Here is a 15,212-nt window from a genome sequence, read left to right as displayed (position 1 = left end):
CTCTGGATGTGGGAGATCGTATGAAAGCTTTCCCTGACCTTAACGGTTAATGTCCTGTAAAGTTGGTCAGACTTGAAAATGAGGCTACAAACTTCTAAGCACTGGAGGGGCATGTATTCTTTAAGGAGAGTCACATTATCTCTACGTTGCGCGCGCGTGTGTGTGTGTGTGTGTGTTACTAGTTTGTGCCGAGCACTGCAGTCCTGCCTTGCTAACTGTTCTGAAACTGGCACCTTGCCAGGTGTGACGGTACTTTCAGGGGTTTCAAGTGGAATACCATACACGTATGCTATGTGCACACATATGCACACATGCGCACGCACGCACGCACACACACACACACACACACACACACACACACACACACACACACACACACACACACACGAAAATGCCATTTATTTGTCGGTGAGGGTGAATTGAGCTCATACCCACCAGGGGGCTGCACCCTCTGTGTGTGATAAACCCTCTGGACTAAAAGAGCTGTCGTCTGGAGCTTCATGCTAACATTTTTGCTCTCCTTGCACTTGTGTCTAACTTTTTTCAGTTAAAGGCGACCCAAACTTTTTTAAGCTTCTTTACCACCACAATTTTTAACAGCAGCATTTTTACTGTGCAGGTTTAAAGATGCAGCAGGTAAAACTGTCACTATGTCGTGACAGTAGAGTATGAGATAGATGATCTGTGGAAAATAATCAAGCTCCTTTTCCATTTCCCAGTACTCCCAGAACTAATGGCAGAAACTATTCAGTTAGAAATAGCCAATCAGAGCTGATGTATTGGCTCTGATTGGCCAATACTTTATATAAGGGTCTCAGCGCTGTAAGTCACCCTCGTGTACACACTGCTCATGCTCTGTCCCTTTCTGTCTGCTACGTTACAGCTGGTTTACCACAACAGAGTCTGCCAGGAATTGCTAAGGCTGGTTAGCATGGCCACTGATGACGGCAGATAAAGAGTTTTCCTGGAGCGGTAAGTTGTTTTTTTTCTGCAGACTGCAGTTGTAGCTCAGGGAGGCAGAGGAGCTTGATTTTTTTTTTCTCTCCACGGATTATCTGTCTCATTTTATACTGTCACAATATGGTGACACTATTCTGTAAAAAAACAAAATAAAAAAACATATTTTTGTAAAACCTGCTGCAGCTTTACTTTAAGGTCAGGAGCTGTAATAGAAGTAAAATCTACTTTTATTTTAAACATAAATTTGCATAATCATTATTTCTGTAAAACCTTTTTTTACAAGAAGGCCTTTTATCATAAGTTTGTTACATTACTAAATAATTCAAGTAATGCTTTGGTACAATATAAGAATTCAGCTTGATGTGCTTTGTCAGACGTAAACAACTGAGCAGTAAAATGACTTATTTTAGTTATTGTTTTCAGACTATGGACAGTAAAACAATACGTCATTCACAAAGACAGGTTTTTATAACTTCTTGTGAATTGTGAATTGTGAAATGACGCACATGATGCAGTTTAAAAAATATATAATTAAAATATAACATTACTCTTAATGTGGGAGGTTAACATAAACTTATTTAAAAGATTATACCATCAGATTGACAAAACACACTGTAGGAAACATCAACTGTGCTCATTAAGTCAGTACTGTGTCACAGAGACCCATTCAGGAAATTACAATATTATTGATATTACAATATTTAATTTCCAGAACTTTATCACAAAGTGAAACACTTTATATAGATTAATTACACACAGATATGTGTTAAAAAGGGTTTTTTCTGTTTCCAAATTATGATTTTGCACTTAGTTAATAAAAACAGGACATTTAAAATTAGCATATTACAGCAGACCAATAAACCTTTTCATCCAGAAATATGGGCTTAATTAAAAAGTATGTTTACTACCTACTTTAAGGTTTTTATTAAAAGGTAATTTTATCCTGAGAAACCAGTATCCTCGCATTGTGTATTTTTATAAAAATTTTCTAACATGACTGTACAACAATGTCTATTTCAAATGTAGATTTCCAAATTTGACAAAGCCTCAGAGTGGAAATACTTTCTTAAGAATATTTAGATAAGTGTGTTTGCAGTCCAGTAATGTTGAATCATGCTGATTCAGTAGAGCACACCGACACCCGTGACATTAACGGATAAAATCTTTGGTGCGTGCGTGTGTGTGTGTGTGTGTGTGTGTGTGTGTGTGTGTGTNNNNGTGTGTGTGTGTGTGTGTGTGTGTGTGTGTGTGTGTGCATGCCTGCGCGCGCGTGTGTGTGTGTGTGTCAGCAGAGGCAGCGCTGCTGAGAGGAGCCCTTCCTGTTTCATGCTGTGTGTTACGTGTGCAGCTCATAAAACCTAACAGTCTGCTTACCTGGCACTCACCTCACTTTATCCTTTTGTTTGTCTATCTGCCTCCATGCTGTCTATCTGCAGGTCCATCTGTACCTCTCTGTCTGGACGTTTCTGTCTCTTCCTGACGTAGAGAGAAGCCGTGCGTTTCTCTATGTATGTGCCAGATTCAAAAGTCTAACTTTAGTCATGTGCCTCTAATCCAAATTTCATTTTCAGAATGTTGATGTCTGAAAACTAATAACAAAGCCGGTCATCTCTCCCCAGTATGGCTTGTGGACTAACTTCATAGCATTTTAATGGAGGAATTTTACAGCTGCAGGCAGCGAGGGTCATTTTAGAAAAAATAATAATAATAATTTACATGTATCATAATTTGTTTTTAATAAGGATCTGAGTCTTTAGGGATCACCAGCTGATGCAGTTTTGATAATTGCCAATCCTTGCATCTCCCTGCACACAGAAAGCATATTAAAGTTATCAAAATTAATTTTATGAATGGATTTGATACCCTGTAAGCTCTGCTGTGCGCTGACAGAGCTGATGTGATTCAGTGACTCTGAATATATATTAAAAAAAACAGTGATGGGACTCAATTAAAATTTTTAATGGAGTTATTTGCACGATTTGTAATTAATGAATCACATTTCAGTCAAAAACCAGACATTGGCAAAAAAATAAAGGTTTTATTAACTCTAATTGCCTTTTATTTAGAAGTTGTCAGACAGGAAAGTGGGTTATGACAGAGGAGGAAGACATGCAGCTGAGGTCAGCAGGCCGGGACTCAAATCTGTGACGGTCACTTCGAGGACTAAGACGTCCTCACATGGGTGGCGCTTTGTCTCTGCTCCATGGCTGCATCCATAAACAACATTTTCAATTCAGAAACCTGTTTTTTTATGAGCTCAATAACAAAGATATTTCCTGTTGCTAATGTCTTATTTAGGTTATTCAGCCGTCAGATTGGTGCAAAGTACTGTTATACCCACTCAGCTTTCATTTCAAGTGTTTCAGAAACTCCTGAGCATTCATGGAACTTCTCTGGAACAAAGATTATTTAGAGATATGGATGCTGACAGCATGTTTAGCATTAAGAAAGAATGTTGCACTGAATAGCTTCAGTGATAGGCTAACCTCTTTTAGCACAACGTTAACATAAGTCTTTTCCAGCGTCCAATCAGATTGGACACAGATTGGACATCATTTTTGCTTTTTGGTTAATTTTTGCTTTTTTTGAGGCAAAAATGAACCCCTGTTGGGTCAAAGGAAGCAGCTTTGTCGTCGTTGCATATGTCGTTTGTGCTTGGAATTTTTGGATGTAAAAAAAAAAAAGAAAAGATTAATTCTGTTGAATTTTTTTAAAGTAAGTAAGTAAACTTTATTTATATAGCACCTTTCACAGACATAAAAATCACAAAGTGCTTTACAAAAAAGGAAACGCATCAATAATAAAATAATCTAAAATCAATGAACAAAATTAACCAAAAGCCAGTCTGAAGAGATAAGTTTTGAGACCTTTTTTTAAATGCGTCATTTGAGTCGGAGCAGCTCATTGATAGAGGGAGAGCGTTCCAGAGCCTCTGGGCCTCCACCTGAAATGCTCTATCACCGCGAGTTTTAAAATGAGTTCTGGGAACCGACAGCAGCATCTGATTAGATTTAATGCCTCAAATTCTATGTAATTGCTCAGTTGAAATTAATACATTAACCAAGAGTTAATAGATTAACTCTTGATGTCTATTGATGTGTCTCAGTGTAGCGACTATGTTGATATTTATTGACTATGATGCACCAAATTGTCGAGGCTGGAAGAGATGGCAAAAAAGTCAGGAGTCTGATGAACTCTGTGCTGAACTCGGTAACCATGTAGCTATGGAGTTTGAAGTTCTCACGCTGCATGTGGGTTAGTGTTTATGCGAAGGAGGACTAAATCATCATGTATAAAAGGTATACTACACATTGTTACAAAAGCAACAAAAAGTCTGCACTTCCGCCTGCTCTTCTCACTGAAGGCTGGAAGTTAAGTGCCGTCGGCTGCACCCACATTTGGAGGATAACAGTAATGGAATACTACATGCTCCATCTTCTCCTAATCGTCAACAGAGAAACAATGCCATGATATGACTTTTGATGTTAACTTGGGGTGATATTGATTAGTGTGTACACAAACATCAGAACAACTTTAAACTTGGTTGGTTTATTGACCCAGCCAAGTTTGCTGGTCGTGACACAATCACAAAACAACACACAATAACACACACCTCTCGCATCAAGAGGACACGAAGCTCTCACCGTATTGGTGCTGTAGGAGAGATCACGGCTGGGTGCCCAAAGCCAACGATGTACAACTTTTACCACAATAATAGGAGTATCTAAGATGTCTTTTGTTAACATTGTTAGTATTCTTGGATATCAAAAACCCAAACTAAATAATAAGAATTTGACTCACCTGGAGTTTGAGCTTGTTTATTGTATGATCATCCCACAATGAACCAAGATGGGTTTGATAAATGATTACAACCCAAAGTTAACATTTATGTCGATGATGAGTGTATACAAACTTCTCTACAGTATTTTTTTTATACGTAATGTTGCTATGACAACAACTTAACTGGCAGATATTGGCTTTTTTAAAATTTTTATTGTCCAGTCAATACCCAGTGACAAGTGCAATGGTAAAAGTCCAATGTAGTCCTGACTCAGCAGAGATCTCAATGCATGCTCAACTGCTTTTAGGCCGTTTTTTGTCATGGAAATGAAGCTGTAGCATTTAAGGTCAGCTCAGCTCACAGCTTCCACAGACCAGACCAGGCCAGTCCATCCCATGTCGCTCTCAGCCATGCCAGTTCGTCGTGTACACGCTCCAGCAGCATATGGCGGTTGCATGCTGTCAGGGGAGCTTGTCTCCTGGCTTGGCCTCCCCAGCCCTGGGACAGATGGCAGCTCTCTGGGCCTCCAAGAGCAACTGCGCTTCTCAAGGCATGCAGCCCGCTCCATCCTCTTACCTCGGCTCTTTTCTGTCTGTCTTTTGGCCTTGTTTCTTACTGTACCTTCTCACATGCCAAGACTCTTGTAAAGCACATGCCCAGACTCTAGTATATGTCGATGGACAAACATTAATTTAGGTTTTCGATTGAATGGAAATGTGGAATTTAATAAAATTTCCCTGAAACTGCAAATGTTGTCTCAGTTTAATCACTTCGCTGGGGCTGTGGGCCGTCTGCTGATCATAAAATGATCCGGTATTAAAAAAATGTTGGAACACATGTCAGACTTTATAGATCCGATACACCCAAAGTTTATTGTTGGATTCGGATAATAAAACACAAGAATAAGCATGCCATTGTGCCAATATGATCATCGTCTCACAGAGCGAGCTGTTAGTCTATGATGGCTTTTCTTTACAGACTATGAGTATGCTGTGACAAACACCGTTGACTGTAATACTAATTTTTGTACAATTGTTCATCAGACAAAAGGTTTTCTCTCAGCTGGAGCCGCACATATTTGGCAAATAAGACAACTTTATCATCCCAATTCAGACTAACTAGATGTCTCTGTGTAGTGCAGACAGAGACCTATTCATTTTATCGTACTGCTGCTTGGTCAGTGCTTACACCTCCCATAAACATCCAGACATATGTTCTCTGTGGGGAGGTTTAAGAAAGCAGAGGTTGCAACCAAAACGTGCTTGGTGATGTAATGTTTTATCGTTTCATTGCATGTTGTCTAAATGTGTCTTAAACAAAGGCCAAAAACAGAGCTGGATTTAGGAGAAGGTGGGCCCCTGGGCTGGAGCCAGTCATGCAGCCCTTCCCACACACATTTCCTTTACTCATGCAAATTACAATAGAATAATAGTGAGTTTTTGGTTGAATATGCCTTTGAATATGCCTACACACCTTTGTGTTTTTTCCATTTTGAAAAGGTTCCTGGTAAAAAAAAAAAATGGCATCGTTTCTGTGAATGGCTCACCCTAAAGGCATGTAGGTTACACATATTCTGTATCCAGATTACTCTGGACTATTCTGGAAGCAGCTCATAGATCTGGACAACATAGTAATATGTGCATATAGTAAAACCTTATGAGAATATGACTGCATTGAACAGATTAAATAGAACTGAATTGGTGAGTAAATATTCTGACTATACGCACCTCTCATGCTTTCAATAATTTGTTAAAATAGACCTAAAGTGTAACCGCAACTCTGTGGCAATGCAACATGTGCACAGAAAACAAGAAACATCCAAATTGTTCAGTTTGAGTGAAAAGTGGTGCGCCTGCGATCTATGCTAATTAAAAAATATATATTATTTCTAAGATTAATTAAATTTTTTAAATTTTTCTAGAAAATGTTTGACTTTTTAAACTCTAAACTTTTCTCAGATTAATCTGAAACTTCTGAGGTTTTTGGTGGAAATTTACTCCATTTTTTCTATCTACATTGGCGCTAATATGCTATTATATAATTTTGATGTTCAGCTTATAATAATATAATAAAAAAGACGACTGAAATATATGTATTTGCAGTATAGCTTCCTTTTTACTGTAAATTATGTGTTATGTTGACAAAACAACGAAACAGTTGTCCTGCTTCATAAACTAAGAGCTTTGCTGTTATTGCTGCACTGAGCAGAGATCCCTTCAACATGACTGTTAGTCTGAAGCAGAGTGGGCATCAGCTGAGCGCGTCACATCGAACAGACAGGGAGCAGCTAACAGGGTTTGGCTCTCAGTGAGAGTCAGTTAAAGGGTGAAATCTCTTAGCTTGTAAAAATCCATAGTCGTTCAAGTTTGGAGGCATTCAGCATTACAGGGTGAGTTGAATTTAATCTGTGTTTTCCACAAATCATAGGGCCTTAGTTCTGCTGTCATGTTGCTGGTGTGATGATTCCGTAACTTTCATTTATTCTCCTATGCCTCTCTCTTGTTTGCTTTTTCAATCACTGGAGACGCTGTCTCCAGCGCAGCTGTGTCTAACGCTGTCTGTCAACACTGTACCGATTTTGTCCCGAGTCTGATCAGTTTAAACACAATGTCTGATCTGCTCTGAAACCTGACCTGCTCCTGCCCCAAGTCTCCTCAGGTACAGACAGAACAGAGGTTCTGCTAAGGCTCAGTTGTCACATGCTGACTTTACTTTGTTTCCTTTTTGATGTAAACATGAAAGAAGGACATTCATGTTTAAAATGTCATTCTCACTCTTGAGTGAGTGTTTTAATTAGCTTTCTTCTCCTGCAGCAAGATTCCAGGATTTCTATGCTGACTGTGTCCGTATCTTTTGAATGAAAATCATTTGGGTTTGGTTTTAAATGACTTCTGCTGGTCTAATGTTTAACTATTATCATGATTTTTTTTCTCCCCCCCCAATAGTTCACTTGTAATTTGAAGAAGCCTAACCAAAGCTGGTTTTATTTATAGCTAATGACTTTGAGTACAGAGAGTCTGTGCCGTTGTGCTCATGTTTTCTTGGCAGTGCCAGTAACGGTTCAACTTACCGGATGTTGACTCACAACTCCTACCAGAACACATGTCTACCATTTTTCTAATTCCCCCAAATCTCCCAGCTGCACCATTTCGCTCAAAATTGTGTTTCTGCCACAGCAAATAGCTTGTGCAGATTTTAGATAAATACAAAAAAGGCATCAATTTTATCGAACCTTTATTGAATCATAATGTCTGAATCTGCAGTAGATAAGCAGCTTATCTTGTAAAGCAAATTAATAACTGTTAAGGTATTTCAGTCGCAGTCATCCACTTGTACTTTGCTCTCAACCTTTTACTCTTCATTTGGATGTTTTTAATTTACTTTGTCCTTCGGTGACATTATATTCCTTACAGCTGCAGCTAAATCTACCTTAGGTAGCAGGAAGATAATACATTGTTCTGTAGCCACAAAGAGAAGAAAATGGTCTGATTAATCACAGTAGCTTTAGTTCAGAAGGCAGCAGAACTGAGTTGTCCAAAAAGCCAATTTTTTTTGCATTTCTGAACTGCGTTTTGCAGAATATGGAATTTGTAATTGGGGAAAAATGAAGAAAAACCATTCAGGTGGAAAAATTCCAACAGGGATAGAAATGAATTTGTCCCAATGAGAATTACATTCTCACTTTTCTCTGGCTTGCCAACCATAGCAGCATCCTCATCCTCTTAGGGAGCACGAGGAGCAAACTTTGACTTAAACATGCAAAGTTAAACCCTTCGCAACTTGAACTGTCACCATGTCTGACCTTTACCAGCTTCTTTTTGTTCTAAGGTTGAATTTTACTAGTGTGAAGTGCAGCACACTTGATGAAATTGTTTCAGAATGATTATTAGAATTCTTCAAAAGTAGCTCACCTGCTGCAGGTTTTACTGAATCCAGTTGATCACCCCACACCTGCTGCTTATTCTGGTGTTGATTATTAAGTTAAAAGCATTCTGGTAAAGTACTTTAAAGTTCGCGGTGAGCCTGGAAAAAGAAAATAAAGTACAGAATATGTTTGTATTTTTCTCTTACCTTTTTCTCCAAACCTAGATCTTTACAATAAATGCTATCATAGTCTCAGTGTGTGAAATATTGCACTTGAAAAGGTCTGCAAGGTTGAACTTCTGGTAGTTCTTCTTTCATCTGCCATCCATTCACATTCTGCTACTAATTAATCTATTTGGAAAATTGGATAGATTTTAATAGGCTTTTATGTGCTTATACCAAATGGATCTCTGAGATAAAGGAAAGACTTGGGAATGCCGTAGTAATGGAGAGGAAAAAGAAAATGCATTCATTGGTATTTTTGAATTTGTTTCTCAATATTGTCTAATTCTATCCCAAATGTGCATCTTTATGTATACCTAAATTGGAAGCAAATGAACTAAGGTCACATTCAGACAGCAGGCATATGCGAGCCCATTTCAGATGTTCTTAATGGCCCAATTCCATATCTTTCAACCCCCCAAAAAATCCAGTGTGTGTCACTGCCATATGTGGTATTATATAAAATGTGAATCTGATAGTTCCTAAAGTGTCTGCAGTCTGAATGGTCATTTTGCATTTTATTCAACTTTCACGTCGTTGACACGAGACAGGCGTCATAAATCTGGATACAAACAATGACTGAACCAATCAATCCCATTGCTCAACTTTTTTTTTTTTTTACTTCTTTCATCTTGTTATGATCTTGTGACAATCTTGTCGGCCCCCACCTTTCAGCAAATTTGAAATTAATCCATAGACAGTGGCAGCCATTACTTCCATAAGAAGTGAGCTGCTTTGTGACTTCTACGTTATGCTCCTGCACATGGTTCGTTTTAGGGTTGTAAACCGTTCACACAGAAGTTTGATTGTGCTCGCTTTTAATTAGTAGTATGTATGATCACACAAAAATAATAAAATTTCAGAAAAAACTTCAGAATTGAGCATTAAGACCTGCTTGGCGACTGTGGTCTAAGACTGAAAAAGTGTGAAATTTTGACAGGAAAATTTGTATCACATGGTCAAATTGTTTGGTGGAAGAAAAACAACCAACTTCCACTAACCAAACTTAATATTTAGTTTGTCTATAAAGTGTGTGCTAGCAGGAACTCTTTTGCCAACTAACACAGCCTGCAGGTCATGTTTATCAAGGCACAGCGGGAACGTTTTCATGTCTTGTTGATATGCACAGGAGGCATATCCACCGCCAGGCATGCGGCTCAAGACAGTAGCAGAAATTCTGTCTTTTCAGCTTGTTTAGTTGCGTGGTAGAGCATACAGATGAGCTCAGGTTCAAGGGCTCCTCTACAGTAAAAAGAGCTTAATAAAAACCTGCCGATGTCAAGTCACCACATGCCTCGCTCCACGTTTTAAGAGGCTGGAACACAAAGACTTTGTCTTTGCGCTTGACCAAAGAGTGAAATCAACCTTTCAAGTTCAATACTGACTATGCACACATTGAAAAAAACAGACCAACACTTTGCAGATATTCCACATGCACCCACGGTCACACTTTTATTTTTTCAACTCCTCATGGTGCTCTCGCACAAAGACACTTTTTTATTTCACCCTGTAGAAAAACTGATCTATTTGATTCATGTGTGATTGAGTAGTATAAGCTGTCTCGCCCACTCCGTCTTCACCTCCTGCCCTCTCTGCGAAATATAATGTTCTTCCTCTCACTTTTTCATTTTTCTTTTCTTCCTCTCAGCCTTCGCTCTCATGAGCCTTTATGACTCCGTTCTCACTTTTCCCTGAGTCTTGCTGGCATGGGGTAAATGAGCATATCGATAGCTGCCTGTTTCATTGGCTGTTTCGACTCCCGATTACTTTTTTTTTATGTTGAGAATATTTCAGAATATGCTGACAGAATCTCAATGCATCTGTTTGGCGAAGAACATTGAAATTCAGATAGACTCGAGTCAGCACTGTTGCCGATCACCAAGAAAAAGGCACACACTGATACAGTCACTCTTCCTCATTGCCCTCTCTTCGTCCATAATGGCTCCTCGAGCGGTATACATACATCACTGATGTGCTGCATACTCTGTCATGTGTGAAATGGGCTCAAGTTGATCCTTGCCCTGGGTGAGGAGAAACCAAAGTGTTTCACCAGATGGGATGAGAGCACCTCTCTGAAGGAAGGAGGGGAAAAAAGATGAGAGACAAGACACAAGGTTAGAAAAAGTGAAATGGAAAGACAAGGTGAGCAAAGGGCTAGAATAACTGGGTACGAGAAGAGTTGGCAAATGAGAGGATATTCAGTACAATAAATGCAAAGAAGATTGAATGGGAGGCATGAAGGGAAGGTTGGATGAAAGTAGAGTAATGTGTAAATGGATGAAGCAGAGTTTGAGCAGAAGAAAACCAAAGATGGAGGGAAGGACAAAGGCTGCAAAAACTGGGGTTTTGCATGCATTGTAGAAACTACTGAATTAATTGAGAGATGGTGAGAATGAGGGGAAAGAAAGGAAATGTTTCTCTATACTTTAGAAATACTATAAACATAAAAGAATGAAACATTCAGTTTCTCAAGACGTAGTCGTGGAGAAGTGTGAAGTGTGTGGTGAGAGTTTGAGGCCAGGATTTTCAAACGGAAAGGTTTACTGCCCCCTATGGGTTGGGCATCAGTCTCTACCTCAGGAAGAGGAGTTGGTGTCTTGTTCACGAGTGACGGTGGGATGGACCTGGTGATGGACGAACAGATTGGGTAGGAAGAACAAGATCCCGGATACAAACGTCAGAATGAGTTTCCTCTGGAGTTTGGCTGGACTTACCATTGCCCTTGGAGATGGGGTGAGAAGCTCTATCATCAGCTGACTGCTCAAAGTAGAGCTGCTGATTTTCCACGTTAAAAGGAGTCAGTTGAGGAGGTTCAGGTATCTGCTCAGGATGCCCCCTGGGTGCCTCCACTGGAGGTTTTCCAGTCACATCCTTCATGGAGGATTGCCCAGGGAAAACCCAGAATTCTCTGGGGGAATTGTGTATTCCATCTGGCCTCAGAATGCCTTTGCATCTTCAGATTGAGCTGATGGAAAGGAATGTCTGAGGTTCCCTGCTGGACCTGCTGGCCATCAGTTCCTTCGGAAGAGGAGGAAGAAATAATTGATGCGTTGGAAAATCTCATTTTATTTGCTGCGCTATCAGAAGCCAAAAAAAACGACAGGTGTCGGTGAGACCTTCACCCTCTGCATCAGACCAAAACAACGGAAGGGGAGGTCAGGGTTTTTGGTCTGGTTGTGTTCATTTAGCTTCTGGTTTTATAAGAATAAAACAGATTCAGAGTTTAACAGCATGAAAGTGCAGCCATTTTAATCTTTTGATTTAAAAATAAGGAAGGAGCTTTAAGTGCCTTAGTATTCACTCATTACAAAAGTATTCTTGCATTGCTTTTGTGTGGAGTTTTTAGATGGTATCTTTGTCCTTTGATTATCTCAGAATTTTTTAAAGAAACACAAGTGATCACCTGTGACTTCTCCAGCTGATTGCATGTATCAGGCCGTTATGTCTGTACAAGGGGTGCACCAATGAACCGGCAAGCTAATAAATAAATCTGCGCCAATTTCCTTAATTTTGGGAGATCAGCGATCTCTCGATACTTGCCTGTGAAGCCGATCTTATCCACCGATCTTACCTACCTCTGAAAAGATCTAAAAGTAAAAACCAACCACTGTCCTCTACTGCTCTGCAGTGACAGAAGTTTGACTGACAGACCGGCTCACCAGGTCATATCTGCACATTTGCAGTTAATAATAATCACCCGACTGTTGCCAACTCAGCAACTTTCTTGCTATATTTACCAACATTTCAGACAAGAAAATTTGTCGCATGCAAAATTGGAATTGGCAGGTCAGGCTTTTTAAAGATTTTTTATTGATGATGGGCCAGAAAACATCAGTCAGTGCACGTCTGATCTGTACCATAAAGACCTGGATAGAACAAGGGAAGGTTAGATCCTTTGTAAAGGTGTCATTGGACCTGTCAGTTTCCCTCTTTGACTCGTGTCGATTTTTAATCAACATTCTCATAAGCACTTCAGTCTAAGAAATGGAAAAGTAAGGAGGTGACGGGGGAGATGTGAGAGGCTTAGACAGGTACTGGGAGAGTGACAAAGACAGAATAGCAATGGAAAAATTATGGGAAAGAAATTTGGTGGAGAGATGAAAGGAGATCCACAGAAAAAAGGGAGGAGAACGAGGGCTGGGGTGTTGAGGAGACGGGAAGGGAGAAACTACATGAATTCTGAAAAAAAGTGAAGGACATTAGGGGTGGGAAGAAAAGTGGATGGAGAGGTTTAGGACAACGTCCAGGTGTGAGGAGAGTTAGGCAGACAGCTGGGGGAGGAACGACAAGGAGAGCAGAGTCAAGGAGGGAAACTGTGGCACTGCACCAGTTTGCTGCAGCAGCTGCAGCAACAACAGCACTGACTGACAGCCGTAGCCTGACAGTCTGTTTGTGCTGGCTGGCTGCATGCAGCAGTGCCCACCAGCTTAACTCCACCCCTCCCTCTCTTTCTGTGTGACGCTCCGCTTCGCAGAATGTAACTTTTTAGGAATAGCTGTATGTGACGTTTTTGGCGATCATGAAGCAAACCGTATCCACCTACTGATGACGTCAGTAACATAAAGTAACTTAACTGCTCTAACATTTCATTTATTCGTTTAGAATAACTTGAAGTGGCAGTATTATATTAAATTGACATTTTGAGCTTTACATTATGTTATAAAGTGATTCCCTCATCAAAAACATATCAGGAGTGTTTCCTTAATTATTTCATGCATGTTTGAGAAATAGTTTAATCTCCCATGGCAACCATTCAGTTGTGAATGGCTGCCATTCTGGGTGGACCTAGCTCCGCCTTCGAGACGAAGCTCCTCCTCTGAGCTGCTGTTTCCAATCTTCTGAGTTTCTGCCTCACACAGAGCAGCCCCCCCTCGTGACTCAACTTCTTCAGACTAGCCAGCAGCAATTAGCAAACACTTGGTGGAACAGCTCATTTCCTGAGCTCATTGAAGGAGCTACTTTACAATGCTGGAAAAAACGTTGTTAAAGGGTTCATAGAGGAACCATGTTGTAACGACTTCCTGAAGGTGGAGTTTCAGAAAGAGCATGAGTTTTTAAAAAGACAGAGGCCCAATTCAAGGCGTTAAATTACAAAGTCACATTTTCTTTGAATATTACTCATATTTCAAATATGAGTAAAATTTTAATTATGTAGCATTTTTCTTGTAACAACTGAATGTGACACTTACTTGTGCAATACAATGACAGTCTTTGTCTGGAAATACATTAAAATGTATTTCCAGATAAAGACATTAAATGATTGTTCTTATATAAACTGCTTCACTTTGTTTCCTCCATCTGTTTTCCTCTTTTCTTTTTGCTTATGTAACCTTGAGTCAGAGTCTTTTTTTCCCGTATCTTCTGGCACTTTCCAAACTTTGTTTTGAAAAGAGTGTCATACAAACAAACTTATCATTATCAACTCCAACTCCAAAATCATCCAGACAAGATATATAAATATATTTAAACACATTCCATCGTGGCAGAAAGCAAACTCATCGCTCCGAGCGACACGTAGCCCCGCGAAGCCCTCTCCCTGCTGCCCGGTCATTATTATCCTTCAGAGTGAAGCGAAAGATAAATGAACTCGAGATATGTCCGCGAACTTAAAGGCTGATAAAGCGGCTGCAAAGTGTCAGCCTGAGTGTGCTCCTTCCTCCAGTGGGTCATGCATGATTATCTTTGGAGAAGAAGGAGCTTCTTAGATACAGCTCAGACGGGGTCATCGCAGCGTAACCGGGCCCCCGCTTTGCAAAGTTGGACCATTTGTCGGCTCTGCTGCTGCATTGCAGCACTATGGCGTCCTCTCTGCTGCCTCTCCGCCTGCTTCCCCCCGTCTCCCTCACCCTGTCTCTCACCCTCATCTCACCTCCCATAACACTTTACTAGAGCTTTATTTTCCTCGCTCAATGGAGTTGGGGGGGGAGGGGGGGAGTGAAGACTGTATTATTAACCGCAATGGGAACTTGTGTTTCATCAAAATAAGGATGTTATTTATGTACGTGTGGATGTTAGAAGGATGTAAAGCTTGTGGAGATAAGCCGGGTTAAATTGTGCATACAAGCTATAAGCTGGCTTTCGTCTGGGAGCTAATGCACTTTTCTCCTCCTCTTTCCCTTTCGGCTTATTCTCCTTGTAGTCTGGCATGTTGAATCAATGAACTTTCAGCTCCTACGCGTCCTTCTCCTCATGTAGGAGTTTCTTAACTACAGTGTAGTTACAAACTGAGATCATAAAACATGGGGTAGGCAACAATTGAAATTGCAACAGAAAATGTCTATATCAGTGGAAGATGTTTTAAAAGGGCAGTATTACATGTTTTCCAGCCACATAGAATCATTTCATAGCTCAAACAAGCAACTATGTTTGAAAAAATGGTGTGTAT

The 15,212-nt window shown here is 40.1% G+C and overlaps 1 protein-coding gene across 2 annotated transcripts in view; it reads left to right on the top strand.

Annotated features, from left to right (window-relative positions):
- The window catches only part of ldlrad4b (low density lipoprotein receptor class A domain containing 4b), a 245,941-nt gene that overhangs the window by 22,224 nt on the left and 208,505 nt on the right, over nucleotides 1-15,212 (top strand). The window contains exon 2 of one of the 2 annotated variants that reach the window (XM_017305324.1): nucleotides 884-972. The exons of the other annotated variant lie outside the window; for it this stretch is intronic. The gene's annotated coding sequence lies outside the window, so the exon portion shown is untranslated. The remainder of the gene's footprint in view (nucleotides 1-883; nucleotides 973-15,212) is intronic. 2 annotated transcript variants of the gene reach the window in all.

This window comes from Poecilia reticulata, linkage group LG6 (genome assembly GCF_000633615.1).
Source record: "Poecilia reticulata strain Guanapo linkage group LG6, Guppy_female_1.0+MT, whole genome shotgun sequence".
Lineage (NCBI taxonomy): Eukaryota > Metazoa > Chordata > Actinopteri > Cyprinodontiformes > Poeciliidae > Poecilia > Poecilia reticulata.
The sequence above is the reverse complement of the archived record's forward strand: the minus strand, read 5'-3'. Positions and strand labels throughout refer to the sequence as shown.